Source organism: Halichoerus grypus, chromosome 14 (genome assembly GCF_964656455.1).
Source record: "Halichoerus grypus chromosome 14, mHalGry1.hap1.1, whole genome shotgun sequence".
NCBI lineage: Eukaryota > Metazoa > Chordata > Mammalia > Carnivora > Phocidae > Halichoerus > Halichoerus grypus.
Window position 1 is genome coordinate 72,095,941 of NC_135725.1, and position 9,230 is coordinate 72,105,170.

Genomic DNA, 9,230 nt, shown 5'->3' on the forward strand with positions numbered 1-9,230 from the left:
TAAAATACAGATCGCTAGAGCTGCTGATTCAGTAGGTTTAGATGGGGTCTGAGGATTTCCATTCCTAACAAATTCCCAGCTGAAGTTGTTGTTCTGGAGGTCATACCGTGAGAACCACTGCTTTCATGTGCATATGAATCACCTTCAGGTGCAGAGGATTCTGTTAAAAGGCAGGTCTACTTCAGTTGGTGTGGGACTGGATTAGATTCTGCATTTCTAATAAGCTTTCAGGAGATACTAATGCTGATCCGAAGACCACACTTTATACAGCAAAAGATCAGAGCACAGGAAGTTAACTATTAGAGTAGGGCATTCATGAAATAAATACGATTTTGTGACATAGCGAGAATAAAAAATTTAGTACCAAAGCACCATTTTGAAGTAAGTTTTCAACTGTAATTTCAATATCATTACACGGATATATGAGAAAAATTTCATGATTGTTGAGAAGTTACGAAAAAATGTTTAATGTCATAGAATGAAAAATTCAAAATTACTTTTTTCACGTTTTATATGTTTATTCAGAAAGTGATTCAACTATGGATGATGCATTTTTAGCACTATGAAATCCAACATTTTAAAATCCTTTTTCCCTGCATTTCTGTTTATTACATTTTTTTATAGTCCTGAAGAAATTCTCTTATCTGAAGTTTTTCATGCATTTGGGTATTTTGCATGATGTCTAATGTGATGGCAGTGAGGCCGTAGCTATAATCATAACCCTCTTGTAACCCAAAAACAACATTAACTTTCTTTTCTGTGTAGGCAGCTATGAAGTTACCAGATAGTGAATGTCCATCTGGAAGGAACTGGTTATCTTTTCCTTGATCAATTATTATGTCTAGCTGAGCATGTGGATAGGACTTCACAAGATGGATAGCATCATAAGCCTTCCATTTATTTTGATCTGTCCCCAAATATCCACTAAAGGCTTTTTTGTCCCAAAGACAGAGCACTGGATTGCAAATTGGAGCAAATGCTGACACAGATTTGTACTTTCCAGGATTCTTCAAAGCACAAATCAGAGTTTCATGGCCTCCCATGGAGTGGCCAAAAATAGACATCCTGGAGGGGTCCACTGGAAAATGGGCATTTATGAGTTGGGAAAGCTCCACAGTTACATAAGAATACATTCTGTAGTTGCAGCTCCTGGGTGGTTCAGTTGGTTGAGCGTCCAACTCTTGGTTTTGGCTCAGGTCATGATCTCATGGGTGGTGGGATCGAGCCTGGAGTCAAGCTCCGTGCTCAGTGGGGAGTCTGCTTGAAGATTCTCTCCCTCTCTCCCTCTCTCTCTAAAGTAAATACAAAAATCTTTTTAAAAAATGTAAGTCTTGTGGTCGTTTTTAAAAATCAGTGCCTATACAGTAAAAATTGGAACCATCGGGCTCATGAGTAATTATTTGGGGGCCATTTTCACAAAAGAGTTCTAATATTACAATTTTATAATTCTGTTTCTGCTAACCACTTCATTTTTTTATTTTCTAGGCTTGAAGTTAGCAGGCTTAACAATTTTTACACTCCTACTCTGCAAGTGTTTATCCATTTTTACGTAAGTGACAAATCAATTCCTGAGTTTTGTTAAGGGCTTTCTATTTTTTGGATAGTGAAGTTCTTATAATAGGGTGGAGAGAGAACATTTGGTTCCTTTTGTGTCCTTCTCATACACATTTTAAAGCAATGGCTTCAGTTTAGGAACTGCTGGATTTTTTGGAAACATCTGAATGTGAGACTTCCAAATTCTGAGAAAATAAGCAAATAACCAAATAAAATGGCACTATAGTGTGATAACTGAACCTTTTAGACTCAAGATTCTAGATTTTAGAGGAAGGGGCAGATATAAAAATGGCAAGAAAGAGAACTATTAGAAAATGACAAAGAATGTGACAAGGCCATCTTTCAAAAGCAGGAATAAGATATTTAGCAGATTTTTGTAAAAATAAAATCAGTAATATGTATATTTCTCTCTTGCAAATTAGGATTATTCTCACCAATCTGAGAGCTCATGTTTGATGGTATAGAGGCCCTAGGTGATCAATACAAGTAAACAAGACCTGATCGGTGACAGCCCATCTGGGCTCTCTGTAAAATGAGAAGGTTCTACTTGACACTGTTTCTTAGTCTACGGGGGCAGGAGGAGGGCACACAATGCTTCGAGAAGCTTATGAAGGCTATAGATCCTCTCTCCAGAAAAATTCATGATTTGCATGTGATTCCATAGAATCCAGATGCCCTGACCATGGTTGATGGATGAGGATGTCTAGAGCCCAAGTGAATCATACACTTCACACAGCGCTTGGCATAGAGTAAGTTCTAGATGTTGGTGATAATGATAATAAATAGCTTCGTTTCATGGGGTGAAGAACAAGAAAAAAACCACTCGTTTCATAAACGGAGTTTCATTCAAGCTAGTGATTAGTGAAACTTCCTTCCAGATTCTGACAATAGGCTGTCAACCCGTACTGTCAGCATTTGTTATTTTGAATGGTCATTCTTTCCTGTTTTTAATCAGTAATTTTTGGTAACTTGGGAGAAGATCCATTTAAGAACTACTATTTATTTATTAATTCCTTTGTACCAAGTTCTCTGATAAGCAATTAGTCTGCATTAGCTCCTTTAATCCAAACAAATCCTAGTAAGGTTTACTAATGAAGAAGTTGAGGCTTCCAGTAATTCCAGTGGTCCCACAGACTATTGTGTGGCAGGAGCAGCTCCTTTCACAAAGTGAAAACTGTAGAGAATACTAATCATTTTTTTTTTTTTTTAAATAAATCCACCTTCGTTGGCCCAGGAATTACTGAAAATTTCTTCCAGATTCTAACAACGGTCTGTTAATATTCATCTTCACTGTTTGTTGTTTTGGAATGTCATTATCTCCGGGCTTTCGTCAATATATTTTTTTTAAAGATTTTATTTATTTGACAGAGAGCGAGACAGTGAGAGAGGGAACACAAGCAGGGGGAGTGGGAGAGGGCCGAGCAGGGAGCCCGAGGCAGGGCTTGATCCCAGGACCCTGGGATCATGATCTGAGCCAAAGGCAGACGCTTAACAACTGAGCCACCCAAGTGCCCCTTTCGTCAATATTTTAAAAGTTTATTTATTTATTTGATAGAAAGAGGCACAGCGAGAGAGGGAACACAAGCAGGGGGAGTGGGAGAGGGAGAAGCAGGCTTCCCGCCGAGCAGGGAGCCCGAGGTGGGGCTCGATCCCAGGACCCTGAGAACATGACCCGAGCCGAAGGCAGACGCCTAACGACTGAGCCACCCAGGCGCCCCCCTTTCGTCAATATTTTAATGTGAACTCTGGACAAGGTAAACTAGGAGCTGCTAGCCCTTCAATATACCATTCTGACCAGAACTGTCATTTCCACGGCATAGCTCCAACATTGCCATTTGGCTTCCTCATTAGCTTTGGCTTTCCTCAAGAACTTGCTACCTGGATTATAAACTGAACAATATTCTATGCTCTATACTTGCATACCTTGTTTTCCTTTTCATTCATCTTGGTTTCATGCTAAACATGAAATTAGCTAGAACATTCTACTTCAAAGTGTTCATTACAAGGTTGTGAAGAAAAGAACACCATTTTTGTAAAGACTATCATGCTCAACTTTATTTGGTAAATATTTGCCATTAATGTCAGTAGGTAACAGAAACTGCTCATCCTGTGGTCATCTGCTTTCTCTTTTTAGACTTCTAGCCTCTGCCCTCTCTTTCCACCATTTAAAAGCTTTCCTGATGCATATTCCTCTTTTGGCCTCATATTTTCATACTCTGCATATTCTCCTTGAGTGACCTCATCCACTCTCGGATAGTCATGACATGCAAATCTCCAGTCCCAGCCCAGACGTTTTTCCAAACTCTTGACTCGTTTAATCATTAACAACTTGGATCAACCATCCAGTTTTCCATAGGCATCTCAAACTCCACATGTCCAAAATAAAGTTATTATCTTCAACAATCCTTCTACCTCCTGAATCATACACTTCCCTCCCACCATTCACCCATAAAGAATTAACTTCTGATGTTTCTCACCACCCCATAATTATCACCTGCATTAATTTATCCTTGTGAAACTCAGAATCACCTACATTCATTGATTCATGAATCATTAATTGCTACTTTCTGCATATGTAAGTAGGAAGAATAACATCCACTTCCCCCAGCAGGGTGGGGGGGGATTGCAATTGTTTGAAGGCTCTTTCAAATATACTTGTGTGTGATTAAAATGATGGAATATCTTTGGATGAATTTAAGTACAAAAGGCAAAATATTCCATCCCTGTAAGTTTTTTCCTTTTGGCTTAGAAAATGTTAATATTTTTACTCAAGCCATCTGGGTCTTGGAAATATCATGTGCCTTTGATGACTATATGTGAAAACTATTTTTTGCATCTTTAAAAATTCCTGAAGGAATGCTATTACTAAGTTTGTTTTCCTATTTTTCTGACAACAAATTACAATTAACTTGCAATTCAAAAGACAAATTTGAAATCTATTTAAGCAGTTCCAAGTCAACCTCACAGATACCAAATGATCATATTAAAATATTAATAGCTATAGATAACTCAAGTGTTTCCTTGACTTACTGTCTTTTGTTTGGATGTAATTTTCTTTCATATTTAAAAAGTCCTTTAGCACCATCTGCTTCTATAACACTTCGCCATGCTTAAAAAATTTTATTCCCAGACACGGCAGTTTTGAAATTACTCCATCAAAGTTTCTTAAAGAAAATAAATTGGAAAAAGAACTTCCATTCCTCCTAGCTTGTTTCTTAACAAACAGCAGACAAAGACAATGCTTGTTACCCAAGAAACACAGTGCTACATGAATATTTTGTTATAATCAGACATTTCCCTTCTGATTTTCCCTCTGACCCTAAGGCTAACTGGTGCCTGAGGAAACAATATTTTATGTGCTATATGCACAATCTGTGCAATAATATTCCTTTAAGATATGCAGATCTCATTTTATAATCTGAACTATAAAATGGGGTGAATTTTCACATAGTCTCATCCATTTTATGGATAAACATTTAACAAATGACTAGATTGCCAAAATAAATTCCCCAAGGGAAGCTGATAGACTGAAGCAGTAACACCAGTAAAAGAAATCAAACAAAGGAAATAGCTTCTTCCTCTGTGAAACTGAAGCATACTCTTAGAGAAAAATCAGAATTTTCCAGGGCACCTAGGTGGTTCCGTTGGTTAAGCATCCAACTCTTGATTTCAGCTCAGGTCATGGTCTCTGGGTCACAGGATGGGGCCCCACATCAGGTTCCACGCTCAGTGGGGAGTCTGCTTGAGATTCTCTCTCTCTCCCTCTGCCTCTGCCTCCCACCCCCCCGACCCCCCACGCATGCTCTCTCTCTCTAAAAGAAATAAATCTTTAAAAAAAAATCAAACTTTTCCAATTCTTGACAGTGGTAGTAGAGGATTAGGCAGCTGAATTTTTCAATGTGTACAACTCCGAGTCAGTGATATTGATTTAGAAATATAAGTAAGTGGTATTAGGATAGTGATGTTGAAATTGTTGTAGACAGAATTAAGAATAGGCCAATTGTCTTCCTAAGAAAGTCCAAGTATGGATGTTAAATTGTTTACAGATCTATTCATCCTTTCAGTCACTATTCAATATACATCAAACACCTGCTATATCTAGATTCTATATTAGTTTCTGGAATGAATCAATGATTTTCTTATAATTTATAATAAAATTTATTCATCATCTTGTAGATGTAAATGGACCTCCATCCTCCAGTATTCTCTACCTGAATCCATTTCCCACAAACGAGCCAGAATTCACTTTGTAAAGTTAAAGTTAAATTGCATGATAAAGTTCAAATTCCCTAATAATGGTTTACAAAGACCTTGATGGTTTGACTCTTGCTTACCTCTTCCGCCTTGCTGTTCCACCTTGCTCTCTGGCCATGATGAATTACTAACCATTCACAAAACAGGCCTTTGCATGCTGTTTCCCCGGGCCAAATGCTTTTCCTCCTCTCCTTGTCTGACTCTTTTCCCCTGACCTTTTGTTTCTAGACCTCTCCTTGGCTAAAACTTCTTCAAGGACTAAAGTGTGCGCAGGTGAGCCTCTCATGCAGTCAAATGCTCGCTCCTGAGCTACAGGCACAGGTGAACTTCTTATGCACCACGTAACACTCTGGGCCTTACACCTTGTAGCACCTGCCACAGCAAGTGATTTACTTGTCTCACTCCTGCTAGACCGTACACCCCTCAAGGACAGGCACTACGCCTTGTTTGCTCTGCAAATCTCATGATGTGAAATGCAGCCTTGGCACATCTTAGTGATAATGATTTGCTAAATGAGTAAGTAGAAAATTGAACTATGCATTCTTCTCATTCATTTTGGTGAGGTCATTTTACGGTGGCAAGCGTGTGAGGTAAGGGAAATTATCCTTAGCCTCAGTACTTGACTACATGAATTGAGACATCTGGTGGTAAATGCACACACTTAAGCATATTTCTCTTCCCCCCCCTCAAACATTTTAGTTCTAATTAATCATGAAAATGTTTCATCCTGAAATCAATAATGCCTGATCTTTCCTACTGAGAATATTAAGTGGCTTCTTCTTGCTTTATGTTTTATGATGGATCAAAATACAAGGCATCTCCAAAATCAACTTATATCTTTTTTCTTTTTCTTTTCTTTCCTTCTTTTTTGAAAGCAGGGTAGAAAGTAAAATGAACTACTCTAGAGAAAGAAATATGCTCTTAGTAGAGAGATGAGAACTCCGTCTGGATGAATTGTTTTGGTCCGCACAGTGTAGCATAAAAAATACTGAACTTCTGAAAAGGTTTTATTTCATTGGTATTTTTTCTTTAAATATTTACTGATATGGATATGGCACCCCAGTGTTACAGCATAATTTTAAGCGATAGCTATAGATCCCAAGATCAAATCTGTAAACTAAATAAACATACATCTGCATATATTTGACTGGGAGGAATTAGATCAAAACACTAATGACAGTTACCTATGGTTGAATTTTGTTTTCATTTTCACTCCTCTATATTTTCCTAAAGTTTGACAAAAAGGTCAAAAGAAAACCAATAAACATTTTACACACAGGAATGAACAGAAAAGACAGTAACATTGTTCAAGAGAGAAATTAGTAGATATGGGTGTTCTGTTTCATCCTATCTTTAAAATTCTATAATTTTATGACTTCTCAACTGTACTATGCAAAAATATGTAGATTTCAGTCCATTACTAGACACAGCGGGGATTCAGATAGAAATGTCTGTCAAATGTTCTTTCACAATAGAAACAATGAAATAGTTTACATATGACTTTGGTCATAATAGAAGGTGAATGCCTTGCACATAGTAGGCACTCATTATGTCTTAAATGAATTTCAATAGGTCAATGAATGTTAAATGACCTTGGTGTTAAAATTCTGTCTCTGCTGCCCTCCAGTGGCCCATGTGCTTAACTCCAAAAGAGAAAATCAAGTGCCTTCCATTCCCAGACCCTTATTTGAGGGGAGTATGAATGTCAGATTTCGGGGCTTGGTATTCCTTTTGGACAGAGTTTTGTATTCAACCTCTGTGACAGTACCTTGGTGGGTCAAGGCCAAATGCATTATCTGTCTCCTTCCACCTGCAAAAAGTCAAACTGAAGCAATAGCAATAGATGGTGTCAAACACTAATATGTTTATGTTCACACTTCATAGAGATTTTTCATTTGTGTCACCACAAACTTCTAGTAAGAAATTGTGGTGAGGGGCACCTAGGTGGCTCAGTCAGTTAAGTGTCTGACTTCGGCCCAGGTGATGATCTTAGGGTCCTTGGATTAAGCCCTGCGCCCGGCTCTGCGCTCAGCAGGGGAATCTACTTGTCCCTCTCCCTCTTATTCTGCCTCTCCCCTGGCTAGTGCTCTCTCTCTCTGCCTCTCTCTCAAATAAATAAATAAATTCTTTAAAAAAAGAGATTGTGGTGATAGTAGTAATAATTGCAACTCTTTTATCAGAAATAGCTCTGGCCCCTTAAGGGGTGATGGTGTTGTCATGTGCCGTTAGGCACGAAAGTTCCCATCAATGGTACATCTTAATGAGCAGCCCAGAACCTAAATTTACATATCATCTAAGTGTAGTACTGTAGAAAAATGTTAACTCGACAGCAAATACCATCAGCAAATATCAGTGCTGCCATCGGTGAACACTAGAACTATATTTTGTTATTGCCCTCATCTGTGAGAGTTATATCCTGAGTTCAGTTGGTCGTTAGAGTGGCTGCAGGAGGAAACCTAATTTCCAGAACATTTAGTTTCAGTTTTTTTGACATTGGCTATGATCTACTCTGAGATATCCTGTACTTCAGGCCCCTTCTGCGGTTTTAGACAATCATCTCCAAATAAGTTATCTTCTACATGACTTTTTTTTTTTTTAAGATTGATTTATTTTAGAGAGAAAGAGAGAGCGGGGGGGGGGGGGGGGGAGAGGGAAGGAGAGAATCTGAAGCAGACTCTCCACTGAGCCAGGGCCCAACATGGGGCTCAATCCCAGGACCCTGAGACCATGACTTGAGCCGAAATCAAAAGTCAGACGCTTAACCGACTGAGCCACCCAGGCGCCCCTACATGACTTCTTAGTGTTTATCTTCCCCTGTTATTATAGTTCTTCTGGAATATCCTTTTAGTGTTAACCAAGGAGTCTCTCAATTCCTTGCTCATCTGCCGCCACCGTACCTCCAGGTGAGGTGATTACTTCTTTTTGCTCATCTGTAATCTATCTTCCTGAATTATAATCTCTTACTTTTATTTTATTTTGTCTCTTACTTTCTATCTCTTAAACCATTTTTTCCTTTTTGGTAGTATGGAAGTATGAGGTATTACCCTTCATATTAAAGAGTATTTGTGTTTTCCTTATTCTCAGATTATGAGAATTTTGTGTATTGTATTGATGTTTTCATAAGCTCTTGGGTTTAGTTAGCAAGTATATCATTTTTGTGCTTTTTTACTTCACAGTAATTTTGTGACTTGTTTTCAATTATAATATCGGGAATATTATAAAAGAACATTTATTTTTACAACTAATCTTAAGAGAATAATTTTCTCACAAAAAGCCTTTTTTTATAATACTGAAGCATTTTAAAAAATAAATGTCCAATAAGAGATGTATGATACAAACTCAATAGTCATAAAATGTAGTAATATTTAGGAATTAAAATCGTGTTTTTTTTAGGAATTAAAATTGTTTCTTTAAAATATTCA

At 37.8% G+C, this 9,230-nt stretch overlaps 1 pseudogene; it reads right to left on the reverse strand.

The window, feature by feature from the left end:
- Positions 1–654: 654 nt before the first annotated feature.
- LOC118534809 (S-formylglutathione hydrolase pseudogene) lies at positions 655–5,926 on the reverse strand (annotated as a pseudogene).
- Between the last annotated feature and the right edge of the window lie 3,304 nt (positions 5,927–9,230).